Source organism: Hevea brasiliensis, chromosome 11 (genome assembly GCF_030052815.1).
Source record: "Hevea brasiliensis isolate MT/VB/25A 57/8 chromosome 11, ASM3005281v1, whole genome shotgun sequence".
Lineage (NCBI taxonomy): Eukaryota > Viridiplantae > Streptophyta > Magnoliopsida > Malpighiales > Euphorbiaceae > Hevea > Hevea brasiliensis.
The window spans coordinates 38,243,956-38,263,781 of record NC_079503.1 but is presented as its reverse complement, the minus strand read 5'-3'; the positions used below and the strand labels follow the sequence as shown (position 1 = coordinate 38,263,781).

The 19,826-nt window shown below is 36.7% G+C and overlaps 1 non-coding gene across 1 annotated transcript; it reads left to right on the top strand.

Annotated features, from left to right (window-relative positions):
- Positions 1 to 752: 752 nt before the first annotated feature.
- On the top strand, positions 753 to 859 carry LOC131170856 (small nucleolar RNA R71). The gene has a single exon (XR_009141621.1). It is a non-coding gene; the product is annotated as a small nucleolar RNA R71 (small nucleolar RNA).
- Positions 860 to 19,826: the final 18,967 nt, after the last annotated feature.

Below are 19,826 nucleotides of genomic sequence, written 5' to 3'. Positions count from 1 at the left end.
ATGAATATGAAATTGAATTATATAGAGGATATGCGAATTGATGATATAATTATGATTAGTAAGGATAAGATTTTATTGTGAAAATATTATTAAATTTTCAAGCAGGTGAATAATGAAATACGCCAAATATAAATAAAATAAGGGAAACTCCACTAGTTTCTCCATAGAAAATAATTGATATTAAATTAAACGAATTGAAAATTACTAAAATAATAAAGTAAGATAAGATAGGGTGCTCCGGCACCGAATGTAGCACACTTTGCTCAGCTACACTGTAGTCGAGTGAGGGGTGTTACAGGTAGTTACTCCATCCAAGGTTGTATGTATTTGAATATGGATTGTGGAACTGTCCCTGATTGAAGTGCCCTCCGTTATTCACATAGTTCATCTGTTCTGTGGGGAGTTCACTGAAGCTGTTATGCTCTGAACCCATGTATCCTCCTCCACAGCTGTCATCATGTTGACTATTTATCCCTATAGCATTGGCTTGTATTTCATCAAGCCTTTTTGTGAGCTGGTCAAATTGAGCATTTATCATGCTTAGGGCATCCACTTTTAGGATCCCTGCTATTTTCCTTGTATTCCCCCTTTCATTTGACCACTCGTAGTTGTGATATGCAACCCTCTCCAGAAGTTCAAGTGTTTGATCCACTATTTTCTCCATTAGGTCACCTTCTACTATTGAATCTACTGTGCTCCTTGTAGAGGGCAGTAGGCCATTATAGAAGTTCTGAATCAGGAGCTAATCTTCTATGCCATGGTGCGGGCATTCTCTTTGTAGGTCCTTATATCTCTCCCATGCATCATAGAGTGATTCACCTTCCCTCTGCTTGAAGGTGTTGAGTTCAACTCTCAACTTTACAGTCTTTGCAGGTGGAAAGTACCTTACTAAAAAAGCTTGTGAGAGGTCTTCCAAAGTGGTGAATGTTCCAGCTAGTTGAGAAAGTAACCACTTCCTTGCTCTATCTCGAAGGGAAAATGGAAATTTCTCTGAGTCTTATGGCTTGATCAGAGACTTCATTCATCTTGAATGTGTCACAAAGGGCAAGAAAGCACTGGAGGTGGTAGTGCAGATCTTCTGTTGGTGAACCCCCAAACTAGATATGTTGGATCATCTGGAGATATGGCGGTTTCAATTCAAAATTGTTGGCATCCACTATGGGTCTTGTAACACTAGGTTGGAATCCTTGTATAGAGGGAGCTCCGTAATCTTTTAAGAGTCTCAGCCTGTAGTTGTTATTGTCGGCCGTATTTGGAATTTCTGGATTTCTTCGATCTTGTTCTTCACCTTTCCTCTCCCTCCTGATAGTTCTTAGGGTTCTGTCTATCTCTGGATCCAAATCAAAGACTTTTTCCTCTGGTCTCATTCTAGTCATGTACCAAACCAATCACCTGAGAAAGAATAAGAGAATAAAACAATTTAAACAAAAATAAACAATAAATGAAAATGCCTAATCAGCTAAATTACTTATCGCCTAATATTACTAAACTTAAAATTCCTCTGCAACAGCGCCAAAAACTTGTTTGCTGGTTTTATAACCCCGCAAGTGCACGGATCATAAACAAGTAATAAAGTAGTGAGTAGAGTATCATCCCATGAGGAATTTAATTAGTAAATACCAAACTACACAGTGATTTTGGCTATCTAGGTTGTCGAATAAAATGAGAGAATGAAACTTGTCTATTTTAAACGCTAGAATAAAAGAAATATAATAAACTTAAAATGGAATAGTCTATTTTGAAATAATTTCGGAATTAATATTTCATACTTTAACATTACTATGGATATAATCTTGTTTATTTACTGGATTGAGAATTGTTTGCCTTGATGAAAATTAATCCTAAGATATCCTAAGTCTTCTCTCTGCACATAAGGTGTATTTTAATTAATCTAAACCCTCTTTCGTGGTGTATTTTAATTAAGATTTTTGACTAATTTTGAAACTCCACAAAGGTCATCAGCTTATCTCTAGGTTAGATTTCCTAGGTTCAAAATCTTGATTTTCTAATATTAATCTTCACCTTTCAGTCCTTCAATTAATATCTGTAATCAATACTAAGTGGGTACCGACTCATAGCAATCATTAAGATCACAAAAAATTAAATCAAGGAATAAATCTCAAATCCAATGAACAAAACTTAATGTTTATCCATAATAATGATTACAAGCATTACTCTCTTAATTCCAGAATATGAAAATTACTCACCTATGGTGAGTTCAGCAAACATGATAAAAATAAATTAAGGGACAATAAAAATCCTCTAAAAGAAATAAAAGTCTCTTTTCTATATCAAAAACTGAAGCTAGAGTGAAATTAGGAAACTGGCTGTCGATTGATACACGGTCCGTGTATCACTACACGTCCTAGGACCATGTAACTAACTAGAGTTCTGAAGGTTTGCATCTCGCGATGTCACAGAAGATTACATGGGATGCAGTTGGTTACACGGGTCCAAGTACACAACCCGTGTACTTTTGTTCTTTAGAGAAATCTTCAAACCTAGCTAGGCAGAGACTTACATTGGTATCTATGATTTATACGGGTCTGAGTACACGGCCAGTGTACTGCGTATCTTCCTTGTCTCTTTCAGCTTTTCCTTGGCAGCAAGTTACATGGGTATGTGTCTTTACTTACACGACCCGTGTAAAGTGTATCAACAACACTTCTCTTCCCTTTGTGTTTTTCCAAGCTTTCTTTTGTACTCCTACATCTTGGAACTTCATCCAAATACTTGAAATGATGCAAAAAACATGGAATTTAGAGTTTGTTAATGGAAATCACAAAATTTAATGAAATTAATAACTATTTATGAGATTTTTTGCCTACATGCTATGAAATAGTATACAAATGTGCTTAAAAACATCTATATAATACAAGTGTATCACTATGATTATGAAATTTGGCAAATGGATGTTAAAATGGCTTTTCTCAATGGAAACATTAAAGAAAACATTTCCATAGAACAACCTAGGGGTTTTGAATCCCAAGATAGTTCTAAAGTATGCAAGCTAAAATGATCTATTTATGGGTTAAAACAAGCTTTGAGGAGTTGGAACATCCATTTTGATGAATATGTTAAATCATTTGGTTTTATAAAAAATGTGGATGAGCCTTGTGTATCTAAGAAAGTTGGTGGGAGTGTTGTCACTTTCCTTGTCTTTTTATGTAGATGACATTTTATTAATAGGCAATAACATAGATATGCTAACAACTGTCATGATATGGTTGTTAAATACAATCTCCATGAAAGAATTAGGGGAAACAACCTATATTCTTGGAATTCACATATATAGAGATAAAGTAAAAAGAATAATTGGTTTATCCCAAAGTTTATACTTGGAAAAGGTGTTAAAAAGGTTCAACATGCTTGATTCCAAGAGAGGATTGTTACCAGTAAGAGATGGTATCCATCTTTTTAAGGAGATGTCCCTAAAGACACCTGAACAAAGAGACAAAATGGCCAGGATTCCATATGTTTTGGCCATTAGAAGTTTAATGTGTGCAATGTTGTGTATTAGGCCGGATATCGCGTATGCTGTTAGTTTGACTAGCAGGTTTCAATCCATTCCAGGTTCGTAACACTGGATAGCCGTCAAGAATATCCTTAAGTACTTCAGAAGAGCTAAGGATTTATTCTTTATCTATGGAGGTGGCGACCTGCAATTGGATGGTTATACTGATTCTGATTTCAAATCAGATATTATGATATAAAGTCTATCTTTGGCATTGTGTTCATTTATAATGGAGGTGCAGTTAGTTGGAAGAGTTCCAAATAGAGTACGACTGCTGATTCCACTACAGAGGCCGAGTACATTGCTGCATCAGTTGCTGCAAAAGAGACTGTTTGGATAAAGAAGTTTGTCACGGAACTTGCCTTAGTTCCTTCCATTGAGTTAATAGTTCCTCTCTACTGTGACAACAATGGAGTGGTCACACAGGCTGAGGAACCCCAGTCTCACCAGAAATCCAAACACATAGAAAGGCGCTACCACATTATCAGAGAGAAAGTTTGGCGAGGCGATGTAGCCATGTAGAAAATAGCATCAGCTAAAAATCCAGCTGATCCATTTACGAAGGCTCTGTCACAAGCTCAGTTAGACCGATATCTTCAGAATATGGGTCTAAGATACTGTAATGAATGGCTCTAGTGCTAATGAGAGATTGTTAGTAGTATGCCCTAGAGCATATCATTTTGTATGTTTCTTGTATATATTTAATTAATAAAAGGCAATTACACTTTTCTGTTTGCACAATCTGTTTATGTGTAATTGAAAAGGTCCACTAATATTCTGTTAGAAATTCTATTCTTAAGTTGTTAAGAATGTGAGTGATAGTATTTCTAGCACAAAGTATTATAAATTGGTTCACAATCGAGGATACTTCACAAAAGGACATGACTTATCTACAAAGATTGCTGTCGACACCATATTTTGGTCGATCTCCGAAGTCAAGGGACTTTAAAATCATCTCTATCATCCGCTCTCAGCCAATGTCCTTTAATCATAAATGACTTTTTTGAACTCACCAATTGCTCGACCATGGAATAAACCGATCCCATACTTAGTTAATTGTTTTTCGATCTCTTATCAAATGGGTTCGAATCAATGTTGGGTCTCCGGACCATCCTGTCTTGCCTCCGATCTCTCTTTACAAATATTTTGGAACTTCATTTCACTAATGTTATGATGGGGCTTCTCACTTAAATGCCCCATATATTCCCTAAAATGAAGCTAAGGTTCTATCTGGTCTAATAACAATCCTGATCTTAAGAATCCAAATCAATGTTAAGGCTTTCCAATTCTAAGGTTCCAAAGTTTTACCCAGTGTTTGGTCATGACTCAGCTCGATTTCATGCTTATTTATAATGTTTTTCCAATCTCTTATACGTGGGTTAATGTTTGCTTTCAAGTTTAATGTTCCAATACGTTCAAATAACTAAGTAACTCATACAATTTGGATGATTGCCGATCTCATCAAGAAATTAAACAAAAAGATTTCCATTCATTTCAAAGAAAAATAATAGACAAGTCACCCAGCAGGTGGGTCACCCCCAGCCTGCTCCCCAAGTACATCCTTTACTCTCTGATTCTCTCCCTCTCTCTCTCTCTCTCTCCATCTCCTTGTCACTCTCCTCTTCAGCCTCTGGGGCAAGCTCATTCATCCAAGAGAAGTCTTTTTTAGGATACCGCTTCCTCAGCTCAGCCAGAAGGTCATTATGGGCATTCACATAAGCCCCAGCCTCTTTTGTGTTGCTCTCCTCATCCTTAGCTTGGAGCTCCTCATCCTTGGCTCGGATCTCCTCCTCCTTGGCTCGGAGCTTGTCACACCCTACCCCTCTGTAAGGCATAACATGATCCCGTAGTATACCTAATGAATTACCAACTCCGTCTACTGATAATCCATTAAATACACTACAAGGGATTTTAAAGACTTTTCTTCTTTTACAGTGGTGAGCACTATTTACAGGTGTGAAAGACTTTGGTGAACTGAAGTGAAACAACTAACTCATTTGATTTATTTGGAGTATCTGTAAAAATTTTGGCAAGGTACCATTTGTATTTTGGACAAAATAGTTCTTCAGAAAACCTGTAAAAAGCACTTCAATATATTTTCAAATCTCAACTCCAACATTTTTATCAACACAACACATTTCTCAAGTCAAATCCACAGTGATTTTCAAAGACTAAGATACAAAAATATAACACAATTTTTACAAGCCAAATAACTCATAATTATTTTACAACTTTATTGTACAACTTAAATTTACAAATCGCTCAAAACCAAGAACAAAATATACATACGGTGAATATACATTACAATACAAAATGCCACATATGGTATACTCACTATACCCAAAATCTCTCATTGGCGGTACTAGCGACCTAGTCTGCCTCTGTCTATCTCTCTACTGCGACAAAGAATAAAAGCTATCACGAGACAATGTCTCATGGTGCACAACATTAACCAAATACAATTTTAAATCACAACTCATAAATCATATCATTAGTGGATACTTAAAACCATAGTTGATTTCAAGACAATGAATGTCATAAGGAATTTAAACTCCAATTCACAAATTATCAAAATTCATAATAACACAATTTAGTCAAATAGCTTAAGAATACCGTATTGCCAATTCATACACAATTTGATCAAATTCTCAATAACACGCTTTTTCCAATCAATGACACAATTTGATCAAATAATCGAATAATATCGCTTTTGCAAATCAATAACACAATTCGATCAAATAATTGAATAATATCGTTTTGCAAATCAATAACACCATTCGATCAAATAACTGAGAATACAGTGTTGCCAATCAATATCACAATGTAAGTCATGACACAATTTTTCCATATATGCCGTGTTGTACACCACGACAAGACATACTCACCCCAATAATCGAAATCAATGAGGGAGGAAGCTAGCTATCTAATGAGTACTCATCCATACTCACCTCAGACTAGGAAGTCAAAGAGGGAGGAACATAATCATACTCACCCCAGACTGATAAGTCAAAGAGGGAGGAATAATCACACTCACCCCATTAATGGAGGAGGAACATAGTATCGGTGTCATGCCAATTGTGAGTCAAAACAATTCCAAACATTTTATTCAAATGATCCGTAAGAATCCAATAAATTTCCAAAGTTATAATTTCATTCACAAAATGGCAACACAATTCGTAATTCACTTCAATTTCCACAAAAACCATTTACAGTGCTTTTCAATCAATAAGTATCCATCAATATCATTCAAACAAATTTTCATAGTTTCAAACCATTCACAATGTTTTTCAATCAATAAGTGTCCACCAAACACATTTCCACAATTTAAAACAATAATATACAAGTAGTCATAATTTATTTCAATTGAAAATAATTTAAAAGAAATAGTTGTTGTGCACAAACACAATTTAAAACAATAATATACAAATAGTCAATATTTATTTCAATTGAAAATTTAAGAGAAATAGTTGTTGTGCACAAACCTCGATATTTGTCTCTGGTTTTGACTCAGATTTCTTTCCCTTTTCTTGAGTCCTTGTTAATCGAGAAACACAATTTGAAGTGTTTGTGCTAATTTAATTTGCCTCTAACGATGGTGTTTAGTAAATAATGCACCGAACTCAATTATTCACTTAATCACCTAATATACCGACCCTCGCTATGCTTTTAGGTAAATTAGGTTTTAGTGTCGTTAATATGTCACATTCGATAGGGTTTTAGGTTTGGTACGCTTTGCCAAACTCGTTTGCTTGTTTAGTGCATTTTAATGCAACTTTCTGGATTTCGGGATTCTGGTTTGACCGAGCCGGACGGCCTAGGTCCCTCGGTTTTCGAGCTTCGGTCAAAACTACAAACTTGTAGATCTATGTCTTATTGCACGCGGGCAAAATTTTAGGTCAATCCGAGTTAAGTAGACCAAGTTATGGTCATTACACTATTGCTGGTCAAATGGTATCAATTTAGGTCAATTTTTGGTCAATTTGGTCAACTCTGGTTCGGCCAGTTTTGGACCCGAACTTGTGCAAGCTTTTGACTTGCTTATGGTCATTTCTGGGCTTTGGTATCTTCATAAGACTTGTAGGTATGGGTCTTAACTATTCATGGTTAAAATTTCAGGTCAATTGGACCTGTTTTGAGTGAGTTATGGCCTAAACACTCACTGCTGCCCAAATGGTCAGTTTTAGGTCTCAAGTGTACCTAATCCGAAATGGTCATTTTTCACATCACCTTGCAAGCAGAATTTTGGTATGTTCTCTCAATGAAAGTTGGCACATTTTGTGCCTAGTTTCACCTCCAATTGGTCTCATACCAATTGAGGTTACACATTTAAAGTTATAGGTCTATTTGCACACTGTCCTCTATGTGTCTTTCAAACCCCAATTCAAACACACATTTAACTTGCTCTACCTTAAATCCCCATACCCAATTCTGATGTTATACCATTCCATATTCATTTATCACTTCTTACTATGGTCAATTTGGACAGAATACAAACATTCTCAATACATCAATTACAACCCTAAACCACAAAGTCCAAATTTAGCAATATATGTACATAATTACACCTAATCATTACATATAATTTCCACTACTAATTTACATACACATTCATCAATTCTTCTATGTCAACATTCTGCCAATACTTCCATCAATACATACAATTATTCAAGGGTCCCCAAGCTGCCAAAAACCTTCTTCAACATCAAAGTGCCCTACAATTTACCAATTCCCATCCAAGTGCATAAATCACCATATATATGTGAAATAATCCTCTAGGATATTAAATCACCATGATCAACATTATTTCTCATCAATTATATGCATAAATATCTCATCAAAAACGTGACTCCATGGCTGTCCAAAATGAAAACAACAATAACTCTTCAAACTCAAAATTTTCCTTCACAAAACCAACACCCATAACATGCACACAAAACTTAACAAAGCTATCTTCAAAATTATGGACTTACCTTATGCTTGGAGCTTGTTAAACCTTGCTTAAACTTCTCAAATTTAGTATCAAACTCTTCCTTGTGATGAGTAGACAAAGTTTCATGAAGGAACCCAAGTGAATGGAGTTGAAATGGAGGGATGGATCAAGCTTGCATGAAAATGTCCATGGAGTTTCCTCTCCCTTCATTCACGGCAACTTTGGTACCATGGAGAAGATGAAGTTTCTGCCTTGGATAATGGATGTACACCTGCCCCACTATGTCTTTAGTTTATTCCTTTAGTGGCCCACTCACATTATTTAACCATATTATAAGTTTAATGTGTTATTTACACCATTTCCACTCCATTTTTGGCTATTTATTTTAGGTACCACTAAACAAATTTTTCATTTCATTTTCTAAGTGTAATATTATTTATTTTTAATGGAAATTTAGGTCAAAAGACAATTCGGGATGTCAAATGACCATAATGCCCTGTCGGGTGGCATTCCCAATTTTTCAGAATAATCGTATTTTGTCTGTTTTTCGATTTCTCACTTTTGTTTGTACTAATTATTTAATTTTTCTTTGATCTTTCTAATGATATTTATTCTTCAATAAGGGTCTATTTAAGTCTTAAAAATGTTTTCCAGGGTTCCCAGCAGTCCAGGGCTAGTCAACGGTCCACTCCGTGACTTCCCGGTGCGGTCACCCATCGCTAGGTTTCCTACCACTTATTCGGTTACATTTCTTTGCTATGATTTTTCCTTTGTTTTTCTTGTATTTTCTTTTTTGTATTTCATTATTTATGTCTCCTCTCTCATAACAAGGTGTGGTTCTAGGCATCCTAGCTGTCCTGACAAAGACTGGTCACCTGAATAACGCACTACCGAACTTAGGGTGTTACAATTCTCCCCCTTAAATAAATTTCGTCCCACGAAATTTTTACCCAAAGAGCCATCTTACAATAGTCATACGTTTATTTCTCCTTTCTATATGATCGTAAGACTTTTAACAATCTAATACAATGTTTAATTTGTTTGGATAACACCAATCTCCTCTTACTATTATGTCGTCTAATATTTTGGTTCACGTTGCTCCTTGAATGACCCTTGAGGTCATGTTAGAATCATTCATCAGTCATTGGTCCTCGACCATTCTAGTCCATAGTCTTCCTCACATTTGTAATATTTCTTTGTTACACATGAATCAACTGCTCAATTCTCTACTTTCATAACTCTTTTTATCTCACAATATTCTATAACTTACTTCCTTTTGTCTTGAACTATAACCTTTCGATATTTTAACTTTTGAGTTTTAGATCCCTAAGTAGGATTTTCAAACTTATTTCTAACAATTAAATTCTGTCATGGCATAACTATACCAAAGCAGATGCCGTTGGCAACTATTCTTATCTAGGTGTACTATCGGGTGATGTACGTAGCTCTACACAATAATCTCAAGTCGATCAATGTCTGCACTACGCTTTAAACATCAAGAACATTGCATAGTTACTACGATACATCCCAATAGATCAAACTTTGTTATCTTTTATTCTTTTTGAATTCACCGATATTCGAATCTTATTCGATTACAATATCCATTAGCAATTTCTAACAAGAACCTCCTTGCCCTCATCTAGAGCAATTCCATTATCGCATCTTACATTTACGTCCTCTTGCCTTACATTAAGTAGGCTCGCCAATTAGCTTATAATTTTATGGTGTGTCAAGAAATACTTTTCACGATAAACTCTTCCAAAACTAATTTCACTTGTTATCACAATCCTTATCCTAAAGGACTAGTCACTAATGCATCAAAATTTATTTCCCGACCTCTGTACAATAATACAAGGAGATTTCCTCCGTTAGTGCATATTTATAATGTAATGTACTGTATGTATCAAACATTTGAGCATTGTAGTTACCGACATAAAGATTTCAAATTCACAACAAATTCACTTTAAAACCATTGCTCGATACCACTAAAACATGTCACACCCTACCCTCTGTAAGGCATAACATGATCCCGTAGTATACCTAATGAATTACCAACTCCGCTTCATCGATAATCCATTAAATACACTACAAGGGATTTTAAAGACTTTTCTTCTTTTACAGTGGTGAGCACTATTTACAGTGTGTGAAAGACTTTGGTGAATCAAGTGAAACAACTAACTCATTTGATTTATTTGGAGTATTCAGTAAAAATTTTGGCAAGGTGCCATTTGTATTTTGGACAAAACAGTTCTTGTAAAACTGTAAAAAGCACTTCAATATATTTTCAAATCTCAACTCCAACATTTTTATCAACACAACACATTTCTCAAGTCAAATCCACAGTGATTTTCAAAGACTAAGATACAAAAATATAACACAATTTTTACAAGCCAAATAACTCATAATTATTTTACAACTTTATTGTACAACTAAAATTTAAAACAGCACAAAACCAAGAACAAAAAATACAAACAGTGAATATACATTACAATACAAAAAGCCACAAATGGAAAACTCACTATACCCAAAAACTCTCATTGGCGGTACTAGCGACCTAGTCTCACGCCTGTCTATCTCTCTACTGCGACAAGAATAAAGCTATCATTGAGACAATGTCTCAGTGCAGCACAACATTAACCAAATACAATTTTAAATCACAATTCATAAATCATATCATTAGTGGATACTTAAAACCATAGTTGATTTCAAGACAATGAATGTCATAAGGAATTTAAACTCCAATTCACAAATTATCAAAATTCATAATAACACAATTTAGTCAAATAGCTTAAGAATACCGTATTGCCAATTCATACACAATTTGATCAAATTCTTGAATAACACGCTTTTTCCAATCAATGACACAATTTGATCAAATAATCGAATAATATCGCTTTGCAAATCAATAACACAATTCGATCAAATAATTGAATAATATCGTTTTGCAAATCAATAACACCATTCGATCAAATAACCGAGAATACAGTGTTGCCAATCAATATCACAATTTAAGTCATGACACAATTTTTTCCATATATGCCGTGTTGTACACCACGACAAGACATACTCACCCCAATAATCGAAATCAATGAGGGAGGAAGCTAGCTATCTAATGAGTACTCATCCATACTCACCTCAGACTAGGAAGTCAAAGAGGGAGGAACATAATCATACTCACCCTGCATCGATAAGTCAAAGAGGGAGGAATAATCACACTCACCCCATTAATGGAGGAGGAACATAGTATCGGTGTCATGCCAATTGTGAGTCAAAACAATTCCAAACATTTTATTCAAATGATCCGTAAGAATCCAATAAATTTCCAAAGTTATAATTTCATTCACAAAATGGCAACACAATTCGTAATTCACTTCAATTTCCACAAAAACCATTTACAGTGCTTTTCAATCAATAAGTATCCATCAATATCATTCAAACAAATTTTCATAGTTTCAAACCATTCACAATGTTTTTCAATCAATAAGTGTCCACCAAACACATTTCCACAATTTAAAACAATAATATACAAGTAGTCATAATTTATTTCAATTGAAAATAATTTAAAAGAAATAGTTGTTGTGCACAAACACAATTTAAAACAATAATATACAAATAGTCAATATTTATTTCAATTGAAAATTTAAGAGAAATAGTTGTTGTGCACAAACCTCTGATATTTGTCTCCTGGTTTTGACTCAGTATTTCTTTCCCTTTTGCTGAGTCCTTGTTAACTGAGAAACACAATTTGAAGTGTTTCAGTGCTAATTTAATTTGCCTCTAACGATGGTGTTTAGTAAATAATGCACTGAACTCAATTATTCACTTAATCACCTAATATACCGACCCTCGTTGCGTTTTAGGTAAATTAGGTTTTAGTGTCGTTAATATGTCACATTCGATAGGGTTTTAGGTTTGGTACGTTTTGCCAAACTCGTTTCCTTGTTTAGTGCATTTTAATGCAACTTGCTGGATTTCGGGATACTGGTTTGACCTAGCCGGAAGGCCTAGTTTCCTCGGTTTTCGAGCTTCGGTCAAAACTACAAACTTGTAGATCTATGTCTTATTGCACGCGGGGCAAAATTTTAGGTCAATCAGAGTTAAGTAGACCAAGTTATGGTCATTACACTATTGCTGGTCAAATGGTATCAATTTAGGTCAATTTTTGGTCAATTTGGTCAACTCTGGTTCGGCCAGTTTTTGGACCCGAACTTGTGCAAGCTTTTTGACTTGCTTATGGTCATTTCTGGGCTTTGGTATCTTCATAAGACTTGTAGGTATGGGTCTTAACTATTCATGGTTAAAATTTCAGGTCAATTGGACCTGTTTTGAGTGAGTTATGGCCTAAACACTCACTGCTGCCCAAATGGTCAGTTTTTAGGTCTCAAGTGTACCTAATCCGAAATGGTCATTTTTCACATCACCTTGCAAGCAGAATTTTGGTATGTTCTCTCAATGAAAGTTGGCACATTTTGTGCCTAGTTTCACCTCCAATTGGTCTCATACCAATTGAGGTTACACATTTAAAGTTATAGGTCTATTTGCACACTGTCCTCTATGTGTCTTTCAAACCCCAATTCAAACACACATTTAACTTGCTCTACCTTAAATCCCCATACCCAATTCTGATGTTATACCATTCCATATTCATTTATCACTTCTTACTATGGTCAATTTGGACAGAATACAAACATTCTCAATACATCAATTACAACCCTAAACCACAAAGTCCAAATTTAGCAATATATGTACATAATTACACCTAATCATTACATATAATTTCCACTACTAATTTACATAAACATTCATCAATTCTTCTATGTCAACATTCTGCCAATACTTCCATCAATACATACAATTATTCAAGGGTCCCCAAGCTGACGAAAACCTTCTTCAACATCAAAGTGCCCTACAATTTACCAATTCCCATCCAAGTGCATAAATCACCATATATATGTGAAATAATCCTCTAGGATATTAAATCACCATGATCAACATTATTTCTCATCAATTATATGCATAAATATCTCATCAAAAACGTGACTCCATGGCTGTCCAAAATGAAAACAACAATAACTCTTCAAACTCAAAATTTTCCTTCACAAAACCAACACCCATAACATGCACACAAAACTTAACAAAGCTATCTTCAAAATTATGGACTTACCTTATGCTTGGAGCTTGTTAAACCTTGCTTAAACTTCTCAAATTTAGTATCAAACTCTTCCTTGTGATGAGTAGACAAAGTTTCATGAAGGAACCCAAGTGAATGGAGTTGAAATGGAGGGATGGATCAAGCTTGCATGAAAATGTCCATGGAGTTTCCTCTCCCTTCATTCACGGCAACTTTGGTACCATGGAGAAGATGAAGTTTCTGCCTTGGATAATGGATGTACACCTGCCCCACTATGTCTTTAGTTTATTCCTTTAGTGGCCCACTCACATTATTTAACCATATTATAAGTTTAATGTGTTATTTACACCATTTCCACTCCATTTTTGGCTATTTATTTTAGGTACCACTAAACAAATTTTTCATTTCATTTTCTAAGTGTAATATTATTTATTTTTAATGGAAATTTAGGTCAAAAGACAATTCGGGATGTCAAATGACCATAATGCCCTGTTCGTGGCATTCCCAATTTTTCAGAATAACCGTATTTTGTCTGCTTTTTCGATTTCTCACTTTTCTTTGTACTAATTATTTAATAATTCTTTGATCTTTCTAATTATATTTATTCTTCAATTATGGTCTATTTAATTCTTTAAAATGTTTTCTTTGATTTCCCTCAGTCTATGGATAGTCAACGGTCCACTCCGTGACTTCCCGGTGCGGTCACCCATCGCTAGGTTTCCCGGCTCACTTATTCGGTTACATTTCTTTGCTATGATTTTTCCTTTGTTTTTCTTGTATTTTCTTTTTTTGTATTTCATTATTTATGTCTCCTCTCTCATAACAAGGTGTGGTTCTAGGCATCCTAGCTGTCCGGACAGCACTGGTCACCGGAACAGCAGAACGCACTACCGAACTTAGGGGTGTTACAGAGCTCCTCTTCCTTCAGCTGAAGGTCTTCAGCAAAACAAGCGAGATCGGCAGATTGACTAGCCCAGGAGTCTTCAAGTTCTCACTCAACCTCCACTATCCTCTCCTCATAATTTTTCATCCAATCTTCCATTCCGGCAATGTAGTCATTAGCAGAGGAAAGTTGAGCTTGTGCAGCTGAGGTGTCTTGGACCGCCTTAAGGATCTCCCTCCTTAAGGCGTGGGCCTTCTCTCTAATTACATGTTGATTTGCGATGGCCTCCAAGCCCAGGCTCATTGTCTGAGTTAAGATATCATCGATGCTCTCCTTTGCTAACCTGTTTTCATCTTCTTGGAAACAGATGGAAGCTCCCATAACTTTGGCCAGGCTGGGATTCCCTCTTGTAGAGTGGTTCCTTTCCAGTGATTGGATCAGGAGTTGAGCGCCCTGGGAAAGCGTCCTAACTGTAGGACCCGAGGACTCCCCTTCCACATTGGAAGAGGTCGGAGGAGGCAGGGGAGGCAAAAGTTTGATTTGCTAAGGAGCAGGAGTGACGACCTCTACCTCTAGGATCAGTTGCTCCTGAGGTCAGGGAAGAGAGCTCGACACCTCTACCAATTCACGTCGAGGGGTCTGAGCATCAGCAATGGTGGCCCCCTTCATTGCCTGCACTTTTTAGGAGACCTCCCACTTTCGCTTGTGGCTCTCCTTGGAAGTGTCTACTCCCGCCATATCTGCACAAAAAAGAAGTCAGTGAGTTCACTAAGATTCAGGGACCAGAGATATGGATAGTACCAGAACCGAGGTCAGAGAACTGAAACTCATAGTCTTCATCAGTGATCAGCTGCATCATCCAATACTTTAGTTTGGCCATAACCGCGTCTAAGCATGAGAATTTCTAGGTGGACACCTGAGACTTTAACTCTTTCACAGTGGCATCTTCATCCTTATTTAAGGCGATCTTCTTCGGGATCGGAGCGACCAGGTGTTGCTAACTCCGTGGGATACCCTTAAAGCCGTTCCTAATCTTTCCCCTCAAAATAATGAACCGGTTCTTCTAGTTCTTCAATGAAGAAGGGAGATCGGTGAAGAGCCCACAGTTCAGCTTTGCCTGAAAGAACCAAAATTTGTCATCCTTCCTTCAGGCAAGCCTATGTAGCTCGGCAAAGACTTTAGCAATGGGCTCCAATCTCTTAGCTTGGCAGAGGCCCTGGAAGGCTACCAAAGTCCGCCAAGAGTTCGGATGCACTTCAGCTATCAAGACAAGGTGGAACTTTGGGATGGCCTTGTAAAATTCGTCTAAAGGGAAATGGAGCTTGGCCTTTAGCTACTCTTCATACACCATGATGAGATCGCTTTCATTGAAGAAGTGATGAGCTATTTGATTGATGAATTGCTTTGGACCATTATCTAGCAAAATATAAATGAATAGTATAACTCCCATAGGAACTATCCTTGCTAGGGTTGTATGAAAAGACGAATGTGCCCTATGGACAAGTATCATAGACACGCATTCGATCTAGTCATTCACCATCGGACTATCGAGCAATGCCATGATAAAATTGACACAATTATCTTTCTATAGACTCCATTTTTTGCGGTTATAGGCCACCGTATCCTTTGTCCAGTTAGGATCCCTGGCTCCAATAGAATTTCAAACTAATTTAAAATTACTTCTCACAGGAAATCAACATTGCTCCAAGCAAAGCAAGTCTGACCAAGCAAGCAGTTCAACCAAGACGAGTGTACTTAACAAGGTCTCGAACAAAGAAGATAATGGAAGACCAGGAACAAATCCATAACCTATAGGGATAAGTTTCCAAATTGAGAGACCAAGTCTTAGAGCTTATGAAACTGATCAAGGAGATATCCCAAAATAAACTTGCATCAGAACCAAATTTGCTACTACCTCCCCCACTCCCTACAACAGTTGATTCCCATCAAGCTTCAACCTCTTTCACTTTTCAACCTCCTATCCCCGATCCCATGATCACTGTCAATCCGACCTTCACAAATAATGACTTACCTTTCCCTTATCATCTAGCTGTCTCAAATGCTGAGTTACACACTTCCATACTGATCCCTCCTGTTCACCCTATAATTTATTTCCCAATTGGGGGAATGCCTCATGCAGTAGGAGAAAGTAGAGAGAAAGAAAACAAGAAGTTTACTGCTCTAGAAGAAAGATTAAGGGCAATAGAGGGTCTGAACATTTATGGTTTAGTAGATGTGTCGTAACTGAGATTGGTACCAGATGTGGTGGTACCACCCAAATTCAAAGTTCCGGACTTCGACAAATATACCGGGAATTCAGACCCCCGTATTCACTTGGCCACTTACATCGCCAAGATGTTAGCCCTTACAGAAGATGACAGGCTTCTGGTCCACTTCTTCCACAAGAGTCTCTCTGGGGCAGCCCTGCGATGGTGCATTCAACTAGATAGGACCAAACTGCGCTCCTGGAAAGATTTGATCGATGCTTTCCTGAAGCAGTACAAGTTCAATTGTGACATTGCCCCCACAAGGAGAGACCTCCAAAATCTGGTACAAAGAGAGAGGGAAAGCTTCAAAGAGTATGCCCAGAGATGGAGAGAGAAAGCAGCGGAGGTATATCATCCCGTTACTGACAATGAACTCTGCTCTTTATTCATTGAAACCTTGAAGGCTCCGTATTTCAATCTGATGATCGAAAACACCTCTAACAGCTTTTCAGACATCATTCAAGCTGGCAAAAGAATTGAAGCTAACCTCAGGTTAGGGAGACTGCAGGAGTTAATTGAGAACTCTGCAAAGAAGACCGCCAGTTATGGAAAGAAGAAAGAAGGTGAGGTGCACTCCATCACCCGATAAACCCAACCTCCATTCTCTCAGAATAATTTTCGGCCGTACCAAGGCTCGATAGTAGCAAACATTCCGCTCTCTTTCCCAAATTATCCTCACCCTTGCCCACAATATCCACCACAAGTAGCTTACAACCCCAGACTGCCCGCCCAACTGAATCAATCAAGACCACCTCCTCCCCAAACCAACCCCAGACCATAAAGGAACCCCGATCCACCTCTCCCTCTTCCACTCAGTGAAATATACCGATACCTTGTAACATCCTTAATTTCATAGTCCGTACGTCCTACTGTTCCGATGGCTAATGTCTGGCTTGAAAAGTCAGAATGTCTGGAACTAATTAACAGTGAGGAAGTATAAAATAATGAAATATGTAATGAGAAAAATTAAGAAAAAATAAAAGGTAAAATGTGACTAAGTTAAATGAGCCAAATCGGTAGTGATGGGTGACCGCACTGGGAAGTTACGGCGAGGACCGTTGACTAGCCTTGGACTGCGAGGAACTCGGGAAAATATTTTCGGGACATAATTAAAGGTCCAATGAGGTGTAATTGACATTGAAAATGTCAAAGAAAAATTAGTAAGTTAGTATAAATGAAAAACAAAAATTAAAGAAATCGGCAGTACAAGGAGTAAATCGGTGTTACCGAAAAAGTCCAAATTTGACCCGAAGAGGGGCATTTTGGTCATTTGACACCTAGAGTTGGCTTTTGACCTAAATGTTCATGAAAAATAAGTAGTATTATATTCTGAAAATTTAATGAAAAATGAAATTCAAGATAACATGTAACTTAAGGGAATTGGAGGGCATAATTACAATTAATGGAAATCTTGAATTAATCTAATTTTTAATTGTGATTAGTGGGGCATTAGTGGAGTATATAAGGACCACTAGGACAGATTTTTCCACTAAAAGGTTCATCTTCTTCTTCATTCTTCTTCTTTGCTGAATTGAAAATCCTCCAAGCTTCATCCATGGCCGCCTTATATACAAGCCTTCATCTACCCATCTTCAAGCCTTGATTTTCATAAGTTCCTTCATTAAACTTAGTTTATACATCATGGGTAGTATATTGGAAGCAATAATTTGATGAAGTTTTGGTCAAGCTTAAAAAAGGTTAGTGCTAGTTTTTCATCCCTTGCATCATTAAAGTTTGTATTAAGGTTGAGATGAGTTGAATGGTAAAGAAATTTGAAGGATTTGATGAGTTATTGATATATTCAATTTTAGACAGCCATGAAAGTTTGTTGTGGTTGAGTTTTTTATTACCTCTAATGGATGGGAATCGAGGTTGCTTAACTCAAATGGAAGTTGTAGTAAGTTAATATCCAAGTATGTGTATGTTAGTGCTTGAATTAAGGGTTTAATAGTGGGACTTTGATGCTTTAGTAAACTGCTATGTTGGGCAGCCTTAAATATCATGAATTTGTGTGTGAGTTTATGAAATTTATCACTAAAATATGATGGTGTTGAATGGTGGGCAGTTTGTGTAATTGCCATGGAAGTGTATGTGTAAGATTGATATTGAGGTATATTGAATTTTGGTGGAGGTAAATGTTGAACTTGAATGGTGTATTGTGTGCATTGAATACTTGAGTGTTCTATTCAAAATACCTTGCTGGAATTGTGTACAATATATATAGAAGTGCCATAATTAAATGTTGAAGCATTTGGAGGAGGAGGATTGTCAAAATTGGAAGTGTAATGTTCAAATGCAGGTTGTGTATGTTGGCAGCACCTAAATTAGGTCATAAGTGCAAAACTGTGAACCCAATTGGTATGAGGCCAATGGGGGTTGAAACTAGACACCAAATAGGCCAACTTTCATGTGGGAATGTTGCCAAAATTCTGCGTAAAAACTGACCATAAAAATGACCAAATCTGGAATGGCAACCTTGAAAACCCAGATTTTTGACCATATGAACAGTAGTCATTTGGATGACCATAACTCACCCAAACAGGTCCAATTGACCCAAAATTTTTACCATGGATAGCTTAGACATAGAGCTACAATTCTTATGAAGACACCAAATCCCAGAAATGACCAGAACCAAGTCAAATTGCTTGCCCAAGTTAGGGTACCAAATCTGCCACAACTAAAAGTGACCTAAAATTGACTAAATTTTGTACTAAAGGTGCAATCAACCTAGCTTTAGTAAATTGACCATATCTTGGTCTATACAACTCAGAATGACCAGAAATTTTACCCCGAGTGCAACAAGACATAGAGCTACAATTCTTATGAAGACACCAAAGCCAAGAAATGGCCAGAACCAAGTCAAATAGCTTGCACAAGTTTGGGTACCAAAATTGCCACAAGTAAAAGTGATATAAAATTGATCAAATTTTGCACCAAAGGTGCAATCAGTCTAGCTTGAGTAAATTGATCATATCTTGGTCTATAAAACTCAGAATGATCTAAAATTTTGCCCCGAGTGCAATAAGACACAGAGCTACAATTCTTATGAAGACATCAAAGCCCAAAAATGGCCAGAACCAAGTAAAATAGCTTGCACAAGT